The sequence below is a fragment of the Triticum aestivum genome, chromosome 7B (assembly GCF_018294505.1).
Source record: "Triticum aestivum cultivar Chinese Spring chromosome 7B, IWGSC CS RefSeq v2.1, whole genome shotgun sequence".
Lineage (NCBI taxonomy): Eukaryota > Viridiplantae > Streptophyta > Magnoliopsida > Poales > Poaceae > Triticum > Triticum aestivum.
In genome coordinates this window covers 248,626,215-248,638,877 of record NC_057813.1, presented here as the reverse complement: position 1 = coordinate 248,638,877, position 12,663 = coordinate 248,626,215, and positions in this window count along the sequence as shown.

Genomic DNA, 12,663 nt, shown 5'->3' with positions numbered 1-12,663 from the left:
TGTTATCCTTGATGGCAACAATACAATACGTGCCTTGCTGCCCCTTCTGTCACTGGGAAAGGACACCGCAAGATTGAACCCAAAGCTAAGCACTTCTCCCATTGCAAGAACTACCAATCTAGTTGGCCAAACCAAAAGAATAATTTGAAGAGACTTGCAAAGATAACTCAATCATACATAAAGGAATTCAGAGAAGATTCAAATATTGTTCATAGATAAGCTGGATCATAAACCCACAATTCATCGGTCTCAACAAACACACCGCAAAAAGAAGATTACATCGAATAGATCTCCATGAGAGAGGGGGAGAACATTGTATTGAGATCCAAAAAGAGAGAAGAAGCCATCTAGCTACTAGCTATGAACCCGAAGGTCTGAAGTAAACTACTCACACTTCATCGGAGGGGCTATGGTGTTGATGTACAAGCCCTCCATGGTGGATGCCCCCTCTGCCGGAGCTCCGGAACAGGCCCCAAGATGGGATCTCGTGGATACAGAAAGTTGCGGCAGTGGAATTAGGTTTTTGGCTCCTGTTTTGATCGTTTGGGGATACATAGGTATATATAGGAGGAAGGAGTACGTCGGTGGAGCAATAGGGGGGCCACGAGGCAGGGGGGCGCGCCCTAGGGGGGCGCCCCCCACCCTCGTGACCGCCTCTGTTACTTCTTGGAGTAGGGTCCAAGTCTCCTGGATCACGTTCGGTGAGAAAATCACGTTCCCGAAGGTTTCATTCTGTTTGGACTCCGTTTGATATTCCGTTTCTTCGAAACACTGAAATAGGCAAAAGACAACAATTCTGGGATGGGCCTCGGGTTAATAGGTTAGTCCCAAAAATAATATAAAAGTGGAAAATAAAGCCCAATATAGTCCAAAATAGTAGATAAAGTAGCATGTAGCAATCAAAAGTTATAGATACATTGGAGACGTATCAGGAACGTCCACTCTTCGGTCCGGATATTATCCAACACGCTGAAGAACAAGTTCGCGTCATTCACAAGAATCTCAAGACTGCTCAGTCACGTCAAAAGAGTAATTATGACTGTCATCATAAAGACATGGTCTATCAACCTGGTGAAAAGGCTTATCTTCGGGTCACACCAATGAAGGGTGCTCACCGCTTCTGGATCAAGGGCAAGCTAGCTCCTCGCTATATTGGTCCATTCACTATTCTCGAAAGGCGTGGAAGCTTCCGCCAAACCTTTCTCAGGTTCACGATGTGTTCCACATGTCACAACTCCGACGCTGCTTCAAGGATCCAATCCGTGCAGTGGATCATGAAGTGCTCGAGTTGCAACAGGACCTCTCCTATAAAGAGCATCCGGTCCGCATTCTCGACCAAGCTGAACGCCGCACACGTCAGAAGGCGATCAAGTTCCTCAAGGTCCAGTGGTCGCATCACTCTGAAGACTAAGCCACTTGGGAACGCGATGATCGTCTTCGTGAAGAATACCCTGCTTTGTTTCCTTCTACCTCCTAAATCTCGGGACGAGATTTCTTGTAGTGGGGGAGAATTGTAACGCCCGGGTAATTATGCAATAGTAATCACGCTAATGGTGCCATGTCATCAATTTCTATTGTGGATAAGTTCACTTTGTTTCGAAGACGGTTCCGTTGTCATATTGAAAATGAGTAAAAAGAAAAGGGCTTAAGCAAAAAAACAACAACAAAGCAAAACAAAAAAGGCCCTGGCCCAACTGGGCCAACCTGCCCAGCCGGCCCACCTCTCCCTCTCCCTTATCCCCCACTCCCCAAAATATCTGGATCGATCCCCACTCCCCCCCCCCCGCATGAAGCCCATCTATCCTCTCTCCCCCTCGAACGGTTCTGGATCGGGGCGGTTGGCCCCGCCTCCACCGCTGTCCAACCCTGGCGCCATCTCGCCGTCCCCGTCGTCCTTGAGGGAGTCCTGGATTAGTGGGTATCCGGACGGCCGGACTATATACTTCGTCCGGACTATTGGAGCGTGAAGATACAAGACTCAAGACTCCGTCCCGTGTCCGGAGGGGACTCTCCTTTGCGTGGAAGACAAGCTTGGCGATCCGGATATTGTGTTTCCTTCCTTGTAACCGACTCCGTGTAAACCCTAGCCCTCTCCGGTGTCTATATAAACCGGAGAGATTGGTCCTTAGAAGGCCGATCACGATCACAATCATAATCATCATAGGCTAGCTTCTAGGGTTTAGCCTCTATGATCTCGTGGTAGATAAACTCTTGTACTACTCATATCATCAATATCAATCAAGCAGGAAGTAGGGTTTTACCTCCATCAAGAGGGCCCGAACCTGGGTAAACATTGTGTCCCTTGCTTCCTGTTACCATTAGCCTAAGACGCACAAATCGGGACCCCCTACCCGAGATCCGCCGGTTTTGACACCGACATTGGTGCTTTAAATGAGAGTTCCTCTGTGTCGTTGCTGCAAGTATCGATGGCTCGGCTCGTTGTCAAGGACAACATTACCTCTGGGGGAGCGCTGGCTATAGGCCAAACTCTCCGACTTGGCGGCTTCATCATGGCTGCCCCATCGGCTGTCGGGCCGAGGATGGCCTCTCGGGTCATCACACATAACCTTCGCGTCAATTCGGAACTCGCCGAACAGATGGATCCGATAGAGCTCTCCTGCCTTAATGAGCTCATGGATCGCATCGCCGCTTTGGGAGTCGCTACGGACTATGACCGGATCGGGCTTAAACACAACCGAAGGGACATTAAATCCCCGCCGGCCACCCATGAGATAGTGGTAGTGGAGGAACCACATATGAATTACCCCTGTATTTTGAGGACGAATTATGTCCAGATCACCGAGCTCCCTGAGCCGGACTCCCGCTCAAGGGAAGACATGACCCAGATCCCGGACTTAGGATCGGATATTGGGCCGGAAAAATTAGGCAGCACCCCAGATCCCGAGCTGTCGAACTCGGAAGCTCCCCTGCCCCTAGGCGCTAGATCGGATCAGAATCCGGATTCAGCTACGAATACCCACCCGTACTTAAACCATCTCTCCCATATCAGACAAGAGCCCCATCAGACAGTACATCGCTACTAAGCCAGATTCCTCCTTGTGCTAAATAAGGTCAAGGACTGTCATGAGGAGGATGCAGTCTCTCTTTTCTGCAAAAACTATACGAACAAAGGGATCCTTAATGCCATAAGTCGCCGTGACATAGTACACTTTGCTGACTTGGCAACCATAGTACAAAAGTACTGTGCAATGGAAAGCGCATGGAAAACCCAAACAGAATTTTGGGATAGTCCGGCTCTCACCAAAACCTTTCTTCGAGCTAAACGGGCAAACTCTCGTAAGTCGGCCGATCCAATCCCCAAGAAGCCAAAGCCCACCCCAGGGCGTGGAACCGTATTGGAAGAATGGCTCAATGGGCCATGTAAACTCCATAGTACGCCGGACACAACACCAACCCATAGCCTTAGGGCATGTTGGATACTCCGGCAGGTAGCAAAAAGTGGCGAGGATCTTCTTGTAAGCCATAAAGCAGAACAACATCCCGCCAAAGAACACAATACGGTACTAACAGTCTTCGAGACTTTCGCTTCAAACAATAGGCGCAAGCGAGCTCATCGAAGCTCCGCTGAAATCTGCCATGTGGTAAAAATAAATCCGTGGAATGACACTGCTATAACTTTCAAAGCTAGTGACGAACCTCGATTCCAGACCGTCCGGGCACCAGCCGCTCTGGCCCTTAGCCCAATCGTGGACGGCTTTCGGCTCACTAAAGTACTCATGGACGGCGGAAGCGGACTAAACTTGATCTATGAAGAAACACTCAACAAGATGGAAATTGATAAAAGCCGCATTGAACAAAGCGGCACAACCTTCAGGGGAATCATCCCTAGTCGGGAAGCACGGTGTGCGGGAAAAATCACACTCGATGTGGTATTCGGCACCCCGGATAATTATAGGTTTGAAGAAATCACCTTCCAAGTGGCTCCTTTCAGCGGCGGATACCACACCCTTCTAGGGCGGGACACATTTACAAGCTTTCAAGCTATACCCCATTACGGGTACATGAAGCTTAAATTGCCCGAACCCAATGGAATCATCACTCTAGCCAGTGATCCGGACGTCGCACTTCGCGTCGAAAACAAAACCGCGGCACTAGCCCTGGAAGCATTATCCGAAGGCCTAGCAGCCAAAGAATTAACAACATTGCGTGCCACCATGGACAGGGACTACGTGATACTCGACAAGCGACCCAAGTCCACCTCATTTAAACCCGCAGATGAGATAGTCAAATTCCAAGTCCATCCAACGGACCCCACGAAGACAGCTTCCATCGGGACATAGTTGAACCCCGCAATGGACGCCGCACTGCGAGACTTCTTACGCGAGAATTGGGATATTTTCGCCTGGCACCCATCGGACATGTGGGGCATCCCACACAGATTGGCCGAACACAGCCTTAATATACTAAAAGGATACAAACCTGTCAAGCAGACTCTAAGGCGGTTTTCAGAGCCGAAACGACAAGCCATGGGGGAAGAGCTAGCCAAGCTACTCGAGGCCGGATTCATCAGAGATATCAAGCATCCGGATTGGCTGGCAAATCTGGTAATGGTACCAAAGAAGGACAAATCCTGGCGCCTATGTGTCGACTTCAAAGACCTCAACAAGGCTTGCCCCAAGGATCCCTTTCCCCTCCCTCGCATCGATCAAATCATCGACGCCACAACAGGACACGACTCGCTGTGTTTCCTCAATGCATACTCTGGATACCATCAAATAAAGATGGCAGAGTTCGACCAAGCTGCAACAACTTTCATAACGCCACATGGTCCTTTCTGCTTCAACACTATGCCTTTCAGGCTTAAAAATGTCGGCGCAACCTATCAACACATGATTCAAACATGCCTGGAAAAGCAAATCGGCAAAACAGTGGAGGCATATGTGGACGACGTGGTCATAAAAACAAGACACGTCGAAACCCTAATAGACGACTTGAGGCTTATGTTCGATAACCTCCAAACATACGACATCAAGCCGAACCCGGAAAAATGCGTTTTCGGCGTCCCCTCTGGGAAACTGCTGGGCTTCATTGTTTCCAATAGGGGAATTGAAGCGAATCCAGCAAAAATCCAAGCTCTGTCGCAGTTGGCTATACCAATAGACCTCAAGCACATCCAGAAACTAGCTGGATGCGTGGCTGCTTTGAGCCGCTTTATCTCTAGGTTAGGAGAAAAGGCATTACCTCTTTACCGCCTTCTTCGGCGCACCGAACACTTCGTGTGGACGGATGCAGCCGCGACCAGACTGGACAAAATAAAGACCTTATTGGCCAGTGATCCAGTCCTTACAGCGCCAAATATCGGTGAACCTATGCTGCTGTACATAGCTGCAACACATCAAGTTGTAAGCGCAATGCTCATCGTTGAATGGGAGGTTGACGGATACAAATTCCCGCTCCAGAAGCCGGTTTATTATGTATCCACGGTCCTCACCCCATGCAAATCCCGATACCCACACTATCAAAAAATAGCATATGCGGTCTTCATGGCATCCCGGAAGCTACGACACTACTTTCAAGAGTGTTCGATTACGGTGGCCTTCAAAGTACCACTCAACGACATAATAAATAACCACGACGCTACGGGCCGGATCACTAAATGGGCCATCGAGCTCCTTCCGTTCGACATAACATACAAGCCATGACGGGCCATCAAGTCGCAAGTACTAGCTGACTTTGTCACCGAATGGACAGAAGCCGAACTCCCTAAAGAGTACGGCGCGTACTCTAACTGGATCATGCACTTCGATGGCTCTAGAATGTTGGCCGGATTGGGAGCAAGTGTAGTCCTGGCGTCTCCCACTGGAGACACGGTCTAGTACATCCTACAAATATTATACACAGACTCCAACAATGCAGCCGAATACGAGGCTCTGTTGCACGGTCTTCGGATGGCAGTCTCTGTGGGCATTCAACGCCTAGAAGTGCGCGGGGATACAAACCTCGCAATATCACAAAAAAACGGAGACTTTGATGCCAAGGATCCGAAAATGGCGGCCTACCGTAATGTTGTCCTCAAAATGTCAGCTCGGTTCGAGGGGCTCGAATTCCACCATGTGGCTCGAGAAAACAATCAAGCGGCGGATATCCTCGCCCGCATCGGCGCTAAACGTGACCCTGTCCCACCTAACATATTCCTAGAAAGGCTATTCAAGCCATCCGTGGTATGGGAAGGGGAGTCCGGCAATACTAGCACGGATCCGAATACACCCCCAGATTCCGAACCATCAGACATAATCGGAGGCTCCACCACCGAAATAACATCCTCGGCCCACGAAATCATGGTTGTAATCGCCCCATGGACTGAGCCTTTCTTGGCCTACCTAGACAGCCAGGAGCTCCCCGAAGACCAAAATGAAGCACGTTGCATCGTTCGGTGTTCTAAAGCTTACAAAGTCCATGAAGGGGAACTCTATAAGAAAAGTGTGACCGGAGTGCTCCAAAGGTGCATCTCCGAAGAGGAAGGGCGGCAGCTCTTGGCTGAAATCCATGCCGGACTGGGCAGACACCATGCCGCGGCTCGAGCACTAGTCATCAAGGCCTTCTGTACAGGCTTCTATTGGCCGACGGCCCGAGCAGACGCACAGGACCTTATCCAACACTGCGTCAGTTGCCAGCTCTTTGTCAATCAGAGTCATATGCCCCCTACCGCTCTCCAAACAATCCCCATAACTTGGACCTTCGTGGTCTGGGGGTTGGATATGGTTGGACCTCTTAAAGGGGGAAGCCATAAGAAAAAATACTTATTGGTCATGGTGGACAAGTTCACCAAATGGATAGAAGCCAAACCAGTGAAAACGGCCGAATCCGGACCAGTAATAGACTTCATATCCAGGGTCGTACAACGATACAGCGTCCCCCACAGCATCATCACTGATAATGGCTCAAATTTCACAACCAATGAAGTGAAAACTTGGTGCGGCAAAATGGGCATTAAGCTCGACTACGCTTCCGTCTACCATCCCCAAACAAACGGCCAGGTCGAACGGGCAAACGGTCTCATCATGAGCGGCATCAAACCCAGACTAGCGTGATCCTTGACAGAGTCAAACACGCACTGGGTCGAAGAGCTCGACTCCATACTTTGGGGCTGCGAACCACGCTGAATCGCACCACTGGATATACACCAATTTTTATGGTGTACGGCATGGAAGCAGTATTACCCTGTGACATAATACATGATTCGCCTCGCGTACGCATGTATGAAGAGAAGGAAGCCGAGTTAGATCGGCAGGATAACTTGGATGCCCTGGAGGAGGAGCGCGACGTTGCAAAAGCCCGCTCCGCATTCTATCAGCAGCAGGCTCGACGGTACCAAAGCAGAGAAGTGCGGGCCAAAACTTATAATATTAGCGAGCTCGTTCTACGCTACCGGAGAAGAAGAAGGACAAGCTCAAACCCAAGTGGGAAGGTCCCTTCGTCATTGATAAAGTTCTCACCGGAGGAGCATACCGCTTATGTAATGCATCCGATAACAGACTCGAGCCGAACCCATGGAACGCGGCCAGACTCCGGAGATTCTACGCCTAGCGCCGAACTCAGTGTTCGTCTCCTTACCCCCTCCTTTTTAAATTATGTCCTCTCCCTTTTCCTTTCTCGACCTTCTTCACCTTCACACAAAGTACTCAATACAGTGCGGATGCCCGGATCACTCCGGCCGCACTACGTGTGTAAGCAATACCTGGGGGCTTCCTCTACGGAAGCTAAATATAATTACTTTAAAGGCTTTTTGCCCATCACATATGTGTTCTTTTTCCATATGTGCCTTTTATTCACCATTATATGCATCGATATGACTTAAGATGTGGCCATGCTGGGTTGCCTGGCTCTTGTGTTTATGCCCTACATTCCCGTTAATTCGGCTAGGGCATAAGGGGAGCACCTCTGCGATTGTTACTGCCGGTTCAGCCGGATGTGTACCTCAGACAGGGTGAAGCCGAAAGCTAGCTTCCTTAAGGGAATATTCGGTCGATGGACAAAAGATGTTTTCGTTTATTACAACGTAAATCCCAAGAAGTTTTGTATCCTGCGTACGTGTTCGCAGTCCGGACATGTGCATCGTCGCATGCGTACCCAGGGAAAGGAACCCCTAACGGAACTATTCTCCCTGGAAGATGTTTCTTACTATCCATGTAATATAACATAGCTAGTTGGGTACTTGTCTGTTCAAGAACTTATGACACCTACGCCTAGTTTCCACGCATACCCTGGTTCTGTATAACTGAGCGGGTATTCGGATACACCCCGGACTGTAGGATCCGGGGGCTGAAGCGAAAAGGTCCGCCATGACAAATGATTTCAATCCGGTTAGGGACTACTTATGTCCATTGAATTACACAGTCACTTGGACTCAATATATTCCTCCTCTATACCATCCAACAGTCTATCTAGCTTACAATCCTGTTGCGAATACTTCGCGGCTACCTGGTCATATACCAGACTCACGGGAATTTCTTGCCCATCTGGCCCCGCCGGTCCGACTTCGGCCATATGGTTCGGGTCAAGCTTGGTGTAGCGCGTCTTCACCATAGCCCAGGCTTCTCTTGCACCTTGTCGGCAGGCTGACATCTTCCACAACCGGAAGCGCTGTTGTGCTCCTTGGAGCATATCCACGAGCTCCCCCATGCCCTTCGGCAGGAAGTTTGATGGCCACAAGGCTTGAGCAATGCCCTGCATCACCTGCCGAGCTCGCTCATGCAGCTGTGAGAGGTCTTGCAGCAAATCGCCTGCAGACGCGGGCATCTCCTCTTCAGGGCGGCCCGTCAACATACCTACAAATAAAAATTCTTTCAATATGCTTCCTCGCCGAGCTGTACTACAGTTCGTGTAGGCACTTACCATAAATGCTGCATTGAAGCATTTTGTTCTCCTTCACGGAGTCCACCAGCTGATCTCGGACGTCTTTTAATTCCACATCTAGCCAGACATTGGCATCTTCAAGATTGTTCTTCTCCTGCCTAACTTGCGTAAGAACGCGCTCGCCAGCCTTTAGTTGCCTTTTGAGATGCGACTCGTCATCTCTTACGCCCTCCGGATTCACCCCGGGATTGTCTGCAGAATTTTCTGTTAGACTTGTCATACCAGCCACTTACTAACTGGTGCATCTTCGTACAATTGAGACAAATGTTACCAGATGAGGCCTTCTGGGATTTCTCTAACTTGGCAACCGTGGCCCTCAGCTGGGCCTTGCACTCCTCCAGCTCCCGAGACAATTGCTCATTCTTATCTACAAGGACCTGTGCATAAATTGATCCTTAAAACAGTTGTTCCAACCGTTTCAAGTCTCAGGGGCTACTGCTCTACATGCTTATCAAATTTTCTTACCCGTATATCTTTGGTATACTGGTCTGTCGCTCGGGCAAGCCCGCCTTCAGCAGCTCGGATGTATGCGTCTCCCGAATTGAAAGCATTAAATGCCTCTTCAAAAAAGATGTTGTTGCGAAGTATGGCCCGTCTGCGCCGGTGATTCATGGCGCCCTCTACTTCGGAATTCATGGCAGAGAGCATATCCGCGTCCTCTGTCGGAGAACTATGAGGCATCGGCCCCACGTCTGCCTCCTCTCTCGAAGCCGGTTCTGGAATCCAGCTGGTGGAGGCGTGATTGGCAGGATCCCCGAATATAGTCTGGCTACTTCTCTTCCTGACAGGACACGAAGGGCGCTATTATACATCAAATACAATAATCGCAGGACAGGTTTTTGCCTTACCTCTGTAGCGGCGTTTCGACCCTAACCACCTTCCTCTTGAGCCTGCCCGATCCGGACGCCCATGTCCGACGGGTCCCTAGGGGCTCGGCCCCGCGCTCCGACCATCGTCTCTGCAAAAACACGACACCTCAGGGGTAAGGAATGGAATCAGAAAGGAGTCCTCTTCGGAGGATAGAGTTTTTGGCTTGGCTTACACGCGACGTAGGTAGCAGTCTGGGATAGTCGGCAATAATAGCCACTAAGGCGCCATCGCAACTCGCCTGATAAAATATCCCATTAACAAGCTCAATGGTAATATCCGGATCTTCTTCAAGTCCTGGATCGAGGGCCCTTCCGGGGTCCTCTGGTTGCGGGGAAGGGCTGGAGATTCCTTCTAGGGCCCTCCTCAGTTCCTGCTCGAAAATATCGAGGCAGATAATCTTAGCGAAGAACGCCACAATAAGTCAAGCGGGGAAAGGAATGACGACTTACCCAGTTTGGGGGGTTGTACATGGAGAATCCATCTCGCGGTTTGATGCGAAGGAATTCTTCCTCTTCTCCTTTGTATAAATCGGACAATATCCTTGCCAGAGCAGTGGTGGAGTCCGGACCGTTATGGCCACAGCGGGTGGCATCATCTTCCCCGTTGTAGTGCCACATGGGCTTCCCCTGATATTGAAGCGGTTGCACTCCCCGCATTATGCATATTTCCATAACCTCGACTATCATCAGTTCGGATTTGGCCAGTAACTTTATCCTGCCCATCAGGAAGTGTATTTCCCTGGTATCCTCCTCTTGGGGGCCCCGGGGGCGCCAACTTAGACGTGCCCTTGGCGGGGTGTTACTGAACTTCGGGAGACCTATTCGGACTAGATCCGGAAGGGGAACGTCATCAACGTAAAACCACTCCGAAGGCCAGTTCTCTGGTGCCTTCTTGGGAGTGACGGATAGGTATCCAATCTCGGCAATGCGCCATACTTTGGCCCCGCCCACTTGACATAGGGATTCTCCCTGGTTGCGAGGGACGAGGCAGAACAGCTTCTTCCATAACCCGAAGTGAGCCTCGCAGCCTAGAAATAGCTCACAGAGGGCAACGTATCCTGCTATATGTAGCACGGAGGCAGGGGTGAAGTTGTGCAACTGGAGGCCGTAGAACTCCAGGAGCCTGCGAAGGAACGGGTGGATAGGAAACCCGATGCCCCTTAGCAGATGCGGGGTGAGGCATATTCGCTCCTCCGGAGATGGATTAGGAGATCCCTCCGCTTGTTCCCCGCCATTATAGGTGGCTATTCCGGCTCGGACGGGGACCATGAACGCCGGTGGGAGAAACCCTTGGGTTTGTAACTCTATCAAATGGCTATGAGGAACTGAACACTCTTCCCAGTCCCCCGGCTTGGAGCGAGAAGAAGAGCTGCGACGACCGGCCATGTTGGAATGGTTTTTCCGGAGCGCTTTGTGGGATGCTGCTCGAGGGGGGAGAGTGAGGTTTGATCTGAGAATCCCCGTCTCTTCAAATAGACGGTTAACCCGAAGGATTGGGGGTGGCAAATGCAAAATTGCCTCGGCTCCTCGCATTCGCTCGACACGTGGAGATGGTCATTATTGAGGCATAGAAGCCGAGGAGTACAACATTGATGGGAAGCCGGACACTATTCGTTGTAACAGGTACTTTGGAGTATTCGGAGATGGAACCCGCCTTGCAATGCCGAAGACAAAACTGCATGCCGGACTCATCGTCATTGAAGCCTGGTTCAGGGGCTACTGAGGGAGTTCTGGATTAGGGGGTATCTGGACGGCCGGACTATATACTTCGTCCGGACTATTGGAGCGTGAAGATACAAGACCCAAGACTCCGTCCCGTGTCCGGAGGGGGCTCTCCTTTGCGTGGAAGACAAGCTTGGTGATCCGGATATTGTGTTTCCTTCCTTGTAACGGACTCCGTGTAAACCCTAGCCCTCTCCGGTGTCTATATAAACCGGAGAGGTTGGTCCTTAGAAGGCCGATCACGATCACAATCATAATCATCATAGGCTAGCTTCTAGGGTTTAGCCTCTACGATCTCGTGGTAGATCAACTCTTGTACTACTCATATCATCAATATCAATCAAGCAGGAAGTAGGGTTTTACCTCCATCGAGAGGGCCCGAACCTGGGTAAACATTGTGTCCCTTGCTTCCTGTTACCATCAGCCTAAGACGCACAGATCGGGACCCCCTACCCGAGATCCGCCAGTTTTGACACCGACAGTCCTCCCCGTTGCTAGATCTGGATCGGGCCGTTCGCCCCCTTCTCCCCCGATCTGGACGCGCCGCCGGCCAAGGACCTCACCGAAACCGGCGCCCCAACGCCAACTGTCATTGCTGCTCACCACCACCTCGTCGGTGTCGCCTCGTCTTAGTCCTCCTCCCCATCGGACGCCCCCACGCCTCGAAGCCCCCTGCTCTCCAATGCCGGTGAGTCCCCCCGGCCTCCTCTTTCCCCCTTGCCCCGTACAGCCGCTCGTCATGCTCCCGGCCTCGCCGCGCCTACGCGCCACGCGCGCGTGCTAGCCCGCGCCTGCTCGCGCCTCGCACCATGGCCTCGTCCTCGGCCGTCACCCGCTTGCGCCCACGCACCGCTGCAGCCCGGCCCGCACGCTGGCCGCGCCGCAGCCGACGTCACCACCCCCTGGTGGCCTCGGGCATGCACGAGCGCCCACGCCCGCAACGCCCCTGCGCCCGTTAACCCGCGTGGCCTCCCGGGCCACTTACTAGTGGGGCCCGCCCCTGTTAAAAAAAAGAACAAAAATAAATATGTATAAATAAAAATTAAAAATAATAATAAAAAGTAATTAATTAATCAATTAACTTAATTAATCATGTTAATTAACCTAATTAACTTATTAACTAATTAAACTGTTAATTAGTGTTAGTCAATGACAACCGGGACCCACGTGCTAGTTTGACCAGTCAAACTGACTG